Here is an 11,635-nt window from a genome sequence, read left to right as displayed (position 1 = left end):
TCCTCTGCCTCCCCATGTGAGCCACTCGTTCTCCATTACCCACTGCCTCCTATGTCACCCTTTGCCTCCCCAGTCACCCACCGTCTTCCCTGACACCCTTTGCTGCTCCTTGCCACCCAGTGCCTCTCTCTTTCACCCACTTCCTCCTCCTGTCACCCACTGCTTCTTGCTGCCACCCACTGCCTCCCCCTCACCCACTGCCATCCTTTGCTTCTCCCTGCCACTCACTGCCTCTCCGTCACTCGACACCCCCTGCCTCCCCGTTACCCACTGCTTCTCCCTATTACCCACTGCCTATGTCACCCTCTGCCACCATCACCCACTGTTTCTCCTTGTCACCCACAGCTTCTCCCTGTTATCCACTGCCTCCTACGTTACCCACTGTCTCCCCAGTCGCTGTCTGCCTCACCTTGCAGGGACAGGGGCTTCGAAAGGAGCTCGACCCTGCAATGTCTAAATGAAATGATCGCATTAGCGCAGTGGCGTAAGTTCATACCAGATGCACGGAGGCAAGTTATAATTTGGTGCCCCCCTAAAACAAAAGGGAAAATAAATGTGGTGCATATCTATCTATCACATATGCACAAAAACACTAATATAGAATAGTCTTAAGTGGGGTGACTATATTGTGGGCAATAGAGGAGGCACCTCCATTGTCTCCCATAGTTCTGCCCCTGCATTAGTAGATACCTCACTTCAGTTTTGCATCTCCATAGTGCTACTGTGCATGAGCGATCTGCTGACCACGCATGTGTGGCAGTCATTCTGCAGTAACTTGCTGGGGTCCTGTAATCATTTTTATTGTTAGACGGGGTCCCTGAGCAAAAAAGTTTGAGAACCCCTGTATTAATGTATTCTACTGCTATTCCTTCATCTAAGCAGAACAGTGAGTGTGCATACCCAGTGCACCACAACACCCAGCAAACCATACCAACTCTCCTGGCTACAACTGGACAATCCAGATAACCTGTACTTGATGTTACCCCTGTGTTTACATGTTGCTGATTCTACCTGGTCAATAAACCTTCACCTGGTTAAGTCATCTGCCATGTGTACTAGCCTCCATTGAACAACTCTGCCACCTACCACTCAGAGTCAGATTACCCATTAGGCAGTGTAGGCGGCTGCCTAGGGCCCGCCCGTCCCAGGCCATTTTTTTCCCCCACCAAGATTCATTCAATTTTCTGTTCCCTATCCCAGTCTCAGGAGGCGTGAGGTTCACCCAGTTTTGAGAGAACCACATTAGGGTAGAGGTAATGGTACTGCTGTAGTGCACTATGGGTGGTTGAGATATAAATATAAAATATTGGAGGCAGTAAGCACACCCCCTGGGTAGCACTAGGCAAGCCCATGCTTATGGAGCGCTGCCTAGACAGTTGTCTCTAGAAGATTTGGGTGAGCCCCAACAAAATGTTGCTATGGGGCCCACAATGTTCTAGCTACGCCCCTGGTAAGAAGCCTCCAGCTGTAAAGCCAATAAGCTGGTTATCATGGTTAGGGGGTAGAGATAAATGTTAAGGTTTTCTCCCATGATCATGGTTATCAATAAAGGCTGGTGTAGATAATCTCCAGCCACAAGCCAGGGAGACAGTTACCTGGAACAACCATAGTTTTTTTCCTTAAAATCCCACTCAGTTTAAATTGACCAAATTTTGCAAAGATCTTCACTTATGTTGAACAGATCGTGGATGTGGTCAGAGATGTATTGCTCGGTCTGCTATGATCAATACTTTGTAAAACTGGTCTATATTTCTGGTTTGAAAAAGGAAACCTGCAGAGTATAAGAAAGTTATATAACAAAGGAAATAAAAATAGCAATATTGCCTTAATGACCACAACACGGCATCCTATCAGTTGTTTAGTAACCAGCTGGGAGCTTAAAAGAGAGTGGGCACGGGATTGGCAGAAACACTGTGGGTATCTTAGGTGGAGCCCCTGCCTGCCCTCGCCTACCTTCAGAAGGAGCCTTTCAGCAGCCATCACTGTGGGGTCTATTTATCAAGCAGTGAAAAGTGTGGAGAAGTGGACCAGTGGAGAAGTTGCCCATAGCAACCAATCAGCTCCTACCTATTATTTTATAGACTGTACTTGATAAATGCTACTTAACCACTTGCCTTACACAGTCGCACCAGATGTGACCACACCAGGCTGAGCTCTCCCTGACATGGTCGCATCTGATGTGACCAGTCAGAAACACCCAGTGGGAGGTTGCTGGAAGTTAATCTTCCAGGAGCTGCCCATATCAGAGAGTACAGTCTATAAAATAATAGGTAGGAGCTGATTGGTTGCTATGGGCAACTTCTCCACTGGTTTACTTCTCCACACTTTTCACTGCTTGATAAATAGACCCCTGACTCCTGAGTGACTTCATGACTAAAGCATGGCCATTATCCGTGGAGTACTGGGTCATAGCAATCTGCATTTTCATAAATATTCACTCTTCCTCTAGTTTGTGCAGGTGACAGGTGTTCTTTAAGTACTACATTGTTCTTACACGGATTGTATCCTTTCCATTATTTATAAAAATATGGAATTGATGACATATATGTCTACATTATGGAAAATCCCTCTTTTTCAAGATTGCTTTATGAATAGAAACGGACTAGACCTGCTTAGCAACACAATGGGCCTGATTCAGAATTGTACGCTATTCCTATCATTGCTGCGTCAATAAGAAAATATTCTCTGCTGCAGGAAGCGTCTGAGGATAAAAGACGCCCCTAACGGCATCGCAGATCTGAGTGCTGCATGCAAACACACATCATTGGATGACCATCACAAACTACCCGCCCTCGATTTTGGGAATGCTGGACAGCCCTGCTCACTAACTGCCCCTAAACGCCCACAGCATGTCAGTAATTCTGAGGCTTACGGGAACTGTAAACGTACTTGCAGATAGAGACCTGCACATGCGCAGTGTAGGTCCCATGCATGTGCAGGTCTCTAACAGTCGGACTTGTACATAAACCATCTGTCACGGCCAGGGTTTCTTGGCATGGTAGTCACTGGGTATTACCTGTGAAGTTGTTATGGCGGGAGGTCTCTGGCAGCGGTGCTGGTGTTTGGCGAGGGGCATTGCCTGTGCGAAGTTCTGTGCGGGCACATTGTCACTAGGCCTGGTGAGGTCTGGCGGTGTTTCCATTCCATTGGCATGGGCGCCGCCATCTTGCCTGCGGCCATGTGATTCCGGCTGTGAAATCCTGGTAGGTCATGTGCTCATTCCTGCCAGTCACAGCGTGGCACTGAGTATTTAGGAAGGTCCAGAGTCTTCCTTCCTTTGCCAGTGCAACGTGTTTCTCAGCTGCAGCTGAGAGAGAGTACCTGTGCCTTACCTGCCTGCCTGCCTGCCTGTCTGTTATGCTACTAGCCTGAACCTTGCCTGCTCTAACCTGCTGGATTTACCCTGCACCCTCCACATACCTGTCACCTGCCTGAGTACCTGAACCTGCTGTTCCCTGCATCTTGCCTCCCTTCACTCCCAGCTGGACTTCATTACCACAGCCTTCATTTGTTACAGCTCATCATCAGGGCTGTCATCAGAAATGATTGGGCCCAAGACTGACAAAATAGGCAGGGCCCCTCCCCTTAAGTGGTGGGGGGCAGTTTGTCAGAGGTGGGCGTCGCTGTGGATAATGTGGGTGAACAGCGTGATGGTGAGGGTGTGAGCATTGTGAGGGTGAGGTGTGAGCCGTGGGAGGGAAAGTAAAGGCGTGAGAGCAGGATGAGGATGTGAGAGCAGGGTGAGGGTGTGGGAGCACGGTGAGGGTGTGAGAGCAGGGTGAGGGTGTGAGCAGGGTGAAGGTGTGAGAGTAGGGTGAGGGTGTGAGAGAAGGGTAGTGGTGAGGGTGTGAGCAGGGTGAGGGTGTGAGAGCAGGGTGAGGGTGTGAGCCGTGGGAGGGAGGGTAAAGGCATGAGAGCAGGGTGAGGATGTGAGAATAGGGTGAGGGTGTGAGAGTAGGGTGAGGGTGTGAGAGCAGGGTGAGGGTGTGAGAGCAGGGTAAGGATGTGAGAACAGGGTGAGGGTGTGAGAGCAGGGTGAGGGTGTGAGCAGGGTGAGGATGTGAGCAGGGTGAGGGTGTGAGAGCAGGGTGAGGGTGAGGGTGTGAGCAGGGTGAGGGTGTGAGAGCAGGGTGAGGGTGTGAGCAGGGTGTGGGTGTCAGAGCAGGGTGAGGGTGTGAGAGCAGACTGAGGGTGTGGGAGATGGAGTCTATGTACCTGGTCAGTGTCCAGCCTCTCCTGCCCGTCCTTCCTCTGCACCATCATGCGGCGGCTGTAGATAGCTTCTCCGCTACTGCTCTCTCTCTCCCCAGCTGCTGACTTCCTTGCACAGCCTCTCCCCACTGGCAGGCGGTTGTTGTACCAGGACAGAGAGAGAGAGGGACCCGGGGGGCAGGCAACGGCACTTTGAATATAGCACTGGCCGCAAGCCAATCAGACCTTGCAGACTGGCAGCCAATCAGGAGCAGCAGCTGCGGCCACTCCTGATTGGCTGCCGGTCCGCAAGCTCCGATCAGCTTGCGGCCGGCTCCAAATGTAAAATACCGCCGACACTTATCCACTCCGCTGCTGCCCGGGCCCCCCTTTCTGTCTGGGCCCGGGACTATGTTGCCGGCAGTCCCCCCCTGATGGCGGCCCTGCTCATCATTCCTGCATTCAGTTACAGCTCATCATATCTGCACTCTGTTTCAGCTCACCATATTTGTCTACTGGACTGTTCCTGCCTGTCACTATCTGGACATTTCCCATTAACCCCCATTACAGTTATCAAGTGTACATTAGTGCTATACCTGGATTTTTTATTTGCCATTCCCATGCATACATGCCTACTCTCCCGATTTGGCCGGGAGCCTCCCGAAAAACGGGTGCCTCTCCCGGCCCCCCGGAAAAGTAGGCAGTTCTCCCAAATTCTTCAGTCCCCCAGCAATGTAGTGCTAAACCCCCGCTGCGGAGGGGCGGATGATGCGATTCGCGTCATCATAACCCCGCCCCCTGCCTTGCAATGCCGGAAACATCGGCATTGTGTAGCGGGGGCGGAGCCTAAATGACACGATCGTGTGGCTCCGCCCCCAACCCCGCTCTAAACCCTGGTAATGTGTCCAGCCACGCCCCCTCTATACAGTCCCCGCCCCCTGCTAAACCGACCTGGCTGCTTCCTCCCGGAGGAAGCAGCCAGGATGTAGGCAAGTATGTTCCCATGACTTCTAAGTCACTTATTAAAAACTCCACTTTTTCATTTAAGTCTGTTTCTGTGTCTGCTCCTATCACCACCCCGGGTCCACAACAAATTCAGAACCTCACACCATCGGGTTTGTGTACATGTCTGAATAAGGCCACATGACTCTTCAGTCTATATACTGCCTGTAAAATAATATCTCTCACCATAGAAAAGGTGTATGAACTCATTTACAAGATAATGTCTGTGTTTTGACTGCTGTTATGGTTTATAAAAGCTGAAAGGACATTAATCAGCGAACAGAATAGTGTGTTCTTCAGCAGAGGTGCAAATTGTATTAAAGTGCAAGTTCCCCTTAGGACACAGCAGAGGAAAACAGCTTCTGAGCAACTGACAGTATTATTCACTGCTCTGTGGCCTAATTATTTGGTTTATCCACCTGAATTCACTGAATATCTATTTGTCACATGTCAGAAAGAAGATAGCTAGCTGATGCTCAAATCTATGAAGCCATAAAAAAAGACACCTGATATTAATTAGCCGTAATATTCTAAATCATTATGAGAAATTGCCATCTTGTAGGCAAACCCAATGGTTTCTGGGAGTACTGTGGGCTGTGGCCAGGGCCTACACTTCCGACACAGATTTCCTGAGAGCTATTTCACACATGTCGGTTTTGACCGGGCGGCAAAAAGCCGCCCGGTATTTAACCGGCTGTGAAATGTAGTACTGCAGGGAAAGGACAGGCTCCCTTCACACGACACGGCCACGGCACAGTCGCCGTGTTATAGCCGGAAAAAACTACTATGCAGGACGGTGCCGTGCCGTGGCCGTGCTGTCCCTGCACGCCAGTAGTGTGAAGGAAACAATGTTTCCTTTCACACACACTGGCTTCTGCCGGCCGGGCTTGTGCAGCAGCAGCTGCTGCTGCGCATGCCCAATAAGAAAAAAAAAACCTGACACAAAAAGCGCACGGAGTGCCAGAAAAAAGCCGTCCGGCTACCGCCCGGTTCTTGCCTGGCCGGCAAGAACCGGATAATGTGAAATAGCTCTGACCCTGCTGAGCAGTTCCATTGCCCATTCTGAGTAAGCTTCAGGGGTCTAGTTACTAAGCAGTGTCAGGAGACAGAATGAAAAGTGATAAGTAAGTGATAAGGTACCAGCCAATCAGCTCCCAACTGTCATCTCACAGGCTGTGTTTGAAAAATGACAGTTGGGAGCTGATTGGCTGGCACCTTATCACTTTCTTATCACTTTTCGCTCTGTCTCCTAACACTGCTTAGTAAATAGACCCCTAAGGCTCATGCACACTAGACCACAGGTTCTCAAACTCAGTCCTCAGGACCCCAAACAGTGCATGTTTTGCAGGTCTCCTCACATAATTACTAGTGAAACTGTTAGCAGCACCTGTGGATCTTTTAAAATGTGTCAGTGACTAATGAATACACCTGTGCACCTGCTGGGTGACCTGCAAAAAGTGAACTGTGTGGGGTCCTGAGAACCGCTGCACTAGACAATGTGCTGTATGAGCGATATTGGTGAAAGATTTCCCTTGAACTTTCTGTAGTGCAGGACAAACGATATTAAAGATATATTTCAGTGAAGTCATCCTGCCAGATCTCTGAACAGACAATTCTTGACGATATCGTCAGATTGGCCTGCATGTACGGACGACAAAAGATATCGTTAACGACCCGCGGGAGTGCACATCATTGGTTGTTCACTGCATACACACTGAACGATATATCGTTGAACGATATCGTTATCGTCCATATCGTTCATAGAAATCGTCTAATGTGTATGCGGCTTTAAGCTTACTCAGATGGGCAATGACTGCGGCCATCCGATGCTGCATCTTCGCATGCAGCAGTCAGATCTGCGATGCCGTCAGGGGGCGTCTTTTGTCCTCAGTCACCTCCTGCAGCATTAGAATATTTTCTCATCATTGCTGTGTCTTTGCTGTGTACAACTCTGTATCAGGCCCTTAGGACATAGGGCCTGATTCAGACCCGGTCGCAAGCACTGAGCGCTCGCAACTGGGTCGATGGTGGCCCACAGCGCATGCGCACGACGGAGCCGGCTCCTTCGTGCACATGCGCGAGACCCGGCAAGCGATGGGCACTCCGTCGCTCCGGGTCTCGTAACAAAGGGGGTGAGCTGTCGATGTTGAGCGACAGCTCGCCGCCCTTGGAAGGGGGGCCAGGGGGGTGGCTGCCCAAACGGAGGTGTTCCCATGAGAACACCTGTCGTTTGGGGGCGGCCCCACTGACATCACGAGTGATGTCAGTGGAGAGATACCGGCTCTGTTATAGCCGAAATCTCTCTGGGGCTTGCGGCCACGAGACCCTACCACAAGGGTCTCATCGCAAGCCCGATGGTCGTGATGGTCTTGACCATCGCAACCATCATCATGGCCACTTGCTGTAGCTGTGGGTGGTCACCCACAGCTATGCGAGCGGCCAGGAGGCCATTCTAAAAAAAAAAATTGGCCCTGATTCAGAGCGAGCGCTCTGTCAGAGCGACCGGGTCTGAATCAGGCCCATAGTTTCACTGGAGTGTGCAAAACATGCTATGGGAATTTTGTACATTATGCCAGACTATGGCAAAATATCACTGTATATAATAATAGTAAATGATAAAAGATGCTTTACTATTGTATTGGTGAAAGTTGTGGCCCTGTAACCATTTAGCTAAATATATATATTTTTTTTCTTTTTCATAAATTGTCTGGAATTTAAAAAAATTTTTTAGTTTAGAACATATTTAAAAAAAATAAAATAAATTCAATAGTTTAAGGCCCCCATTGTAACAGTACCTCCCACCCCCCAGTGGCCTTACCCTCTACCTCCTTAGTGGTGATAGATCTTCACTGGCAGATACCCCCACACCACCAGCATACGTAGGTCACCACTGCGTTAGTGCACTTCCCTGCCCCTGTATCTTACCAGTTAATTGGTTAAAATAAATGGGTTGTAAAAGTTCCTGATAATGTGTACAGCAGTTTCCCAGATCTGGTCCTCAGGGACTGCTAACAGTGACTAATGTGCAGAATCTGAGATGGAGACACAGGTGCTAATAATTAGGGGTGTGCACCGGCCACTTTTCGTGTTTTGTGTTTTGGTTTTGGATCTGGATCTTTCTTCGTGTTTTGGATCTGGATTGGTTTTGCCAAAACCACCCTTCCGTGTTTTGGGTTCTGGGTTTTGTGTTTTGGATCTGTATTTTTTTTGAAAAAAAGCATAAAAACAGCTAAAATCAATAACCTTAATTTCCACTCATTTCCAGTCTGTTCTGAACACCTCACAATAGTGTTTTTATGTCCAAAAGGTTGCACCGAGGTAGATGGATGACTATGCTAAGCGACACGAGTGGGCGGCACAAACACGTGGCCCATCTAGGAGTAACACTGCAGTGGCAGACAGGATGGCAGTTTGAAAAACTAGGCCGCAAACAGTACATAATGCAAAGAAAAAAAAGAGGTGCAAGATGGAATTGTCCTTTGGCCCTTCCACCCACCCTTATGTTGTATAAACAGGACATGCACACTTTAACAAACCAATCATTTCAGTGCCAGGGTCTGCCACACGACTGTGGCTGAAATGATTGGTTCGTTTGGGCCCCCACAAAACAAGCTGGCAAATAATCTGTCCCTGCACAAACTGGCTCTACGGAGGCAAGATGTTGTCCTCATCCTCCTCATTCACCGATTCCTCACCCTCAGTGTTGTGTACATCCTCATCCTCACAGAGTATTAATTCGTCCCCGCTGGAATCCACCACCACAGGTCCCTCTGTACGTTATGGAGGCTGGTCTCCCTGGAAGAGTTGATAATTAATTTTTATGAACATCATCTTCTCCACATTTTGTGGAAGCAACCTCCTACGCCTTTCACTGACAAGGTTCCCGGCTGCACTAAACACTCTTTCGGAGTACACACTGGAGGGGGGGCAACTCAGGTAAAATAGAGCCAGTTTGTACAGGGGACTCCAAATTGCCTCTTTTTCCTGCCAGTACATGTACGAATTGTCTGACATGCCTACTTGGATGCTGTCACCGATGCAATCCTTTAACAGACAGAAGCACGCTTGTCGCTGCTGCTTTGAGGATGCAGGTACGGCTACAGCCCACACAATTCACAAAGACAGAAAAAAAGAAGATTATATTGTTTTGGTTGGAGCGCACTTTGGGGGTTACACCACCCTTTAACAGACAGATGCATGCTGCTTTGAGGATGCAGGTGCGGCTACAGCCCACACAATTCACAAAGACAGAAAAAAAAAGAAGATTTTTTTTATTGTTTGTGGAGCGCACTTTGAGGGTTACACCACCCTTTAACAGACAGACGCACGCTTGTCGCTGCTGCATTGAGGATGCAGGTGCGGCTACAGCCCACACAATTCACAAAGACAGAAAAAAAAAGAAGAATTTTTTTATTGTTTGTGGAGCGCACTTTGAGGGTTACACCACCCTTTAATAGACAGACGCACGCTTGTCGCTGCTGCTTTGAGGATGCAGGTGGAATCTAGACGGGATTTGGAACCGGGGACACATTACCTCCATCAATTGTCTAAATCCCACTGCACTAATGGCGGATACCGGACGCACGTCTAACACCAACATAGCAGTCAAGGCCTCAGTTATACGTTTTGCTTCAGGATGACTGCTGTCGTACTTCATCCTCCTCGCTAAGGACTGTTGGAGGGTCAATTGTTTAGTAAAAGTAGTGGTGTTCCTACTTCCTCTCTGGGATGATGAACAACTCCCAGCAGCAGCAACAGCACTAGGAGGAAGTGGTTCTTGATCTTTCCCTATTTTATTTTTATTGGAGAAAGTTTGGTCCTCCATTTATGTTATATTGATATATACGTGCGGCTAAGGCGCACACAAACACAGAAAATAATTTTTTATTTTTGTTGGAGAGTAGTGCACTTTGTGGGTTACACCACCTTTTAAGAAATGAGCCAGCCGGCCCTTTACTTATGGGACACAGGCGCACGCTTGGCGCTGCTCCTTTGTTGATGCACGTGCAGCCACAGTGCACACAATTCACAAACACAGAAAATATTTTTTTATTTTGTTTGGAGTGCCCTTTGGGGGTTACAGCACCCTTTAACGGACAAGCCAGCCGGCCCTCTACTTATGGGACACAGGCGCACGCTTGGCGCTGCTCCTTTGTTGATGCACGTGCAGCCACAGTGCACACAATTCACAAACACAGAAAATATTTTTTTATTTGGTTTGGAGTGCACTTTGGGGGTTACAGCACCCTTTAATGGTCAAGCCAGCTGGCCCTTTACTTATGACACAGGCGCACGCTTGGCACTACTTTGTTGATGCATGTGCGGCTACTGCGCACACAATTCACAAACACAGAAAAAATATTTATTTTTTTTGCTCTTGGGGGGAGCACCCCTGATGGACAGAGCACCCCCTGGACAACACTACAGCACCCCTTTAGGACTGGGACACTGCACAGGACTTTGGAGTGGACACAACCCCTATGGACAACTGACTGCACAACACAGTACAGCCAGCCCCTATGGACTTTGAAGGAGTGGACACAGCCCCTATGGACAACAGCAGCACAACACAGCCAGCCCCTATGGACTTTGGAGGAGTGGACACAGCCCCTATGGACAACAGCAGCACAGCGCAGCACAGCACAGCACAGCACAGCACAACACTACACTGCACTACACTACACTACACAGCCCAGCCAGCCCTAACTCCCAACCTCCCTCTTCACTGTCCACAGCCGAGTGAAAAAATGGCGCCGACGCGGGTACCTTATATAGAATCCAAAACCTGCGAGACCCAGAAGGCGGGATGATGACGTTTTGCCTCGATTTCAGATCCGAGTCAGGCGGGAAAAGTCGAGCCTGACTCGGATCGGCCTCGGATCGGGGGGGCTCGGGGGGGTTCGGATTTCAGAAATCCAAACCCGCTCACCCCTACTAATAATATTTAGGGCACCCCATTGTTTTGAAATTAAAAAAAAAAAAAGTTATAAGACCAGTGGCGGCTCCAGAATTGGGGCTGCAGTGTAGTCCAAAAAGCAAATAAGAGAGCCACTCTAACTGACCAACTGCCAGCGAGTCCTGGCCAGTGATGTTTGGCAACATTTGGGGCGGCAGTTGGTGTGGCTCCCCTATTTGAATTTTGGACTGCGCTGTAGCTCCACCTCTAGCGAGTGGCCACTGTATTAGATCACTTTTCTGAACACAGGAAAAGTTGTTGCAGGAACGTGTGTGAGCATGACTTCTTTTTCTCAATGACATACTTAACAGCGCCTACTTCTCTCATCATGTGTGGATGCAGTAGCGTCACAAGGGAGTGCTGGGGGGTGCATGCCGAACTTGGGTGTCACCCGCCAAGGAGTGACACCAAAGTGCAGACTCCCCCTCAGTGACAGGAGCTGGGTGGTGCATTGTAAAATTATGTGCAGCAATTGGCTCCTCATAC

Source organism: Taudactylus pleione, unplaced genomic scaffold, assembly GCF_031769625.1.
Source record: "Taudactylus pleione unplaced genomic scaffold, aTauple2 ptg000845l, whole genome shotgun sequence".
Classification (NCBI taxonomy): domain Eukaryota; kingdom Metazoa; phylum Chordata; class Amphibia; order Anura; family Myobatrachidae; genus Taudactylus; species Taudactylus pleione.
This window is presented reverse-complemented; position numbering follows the sequence as displayed.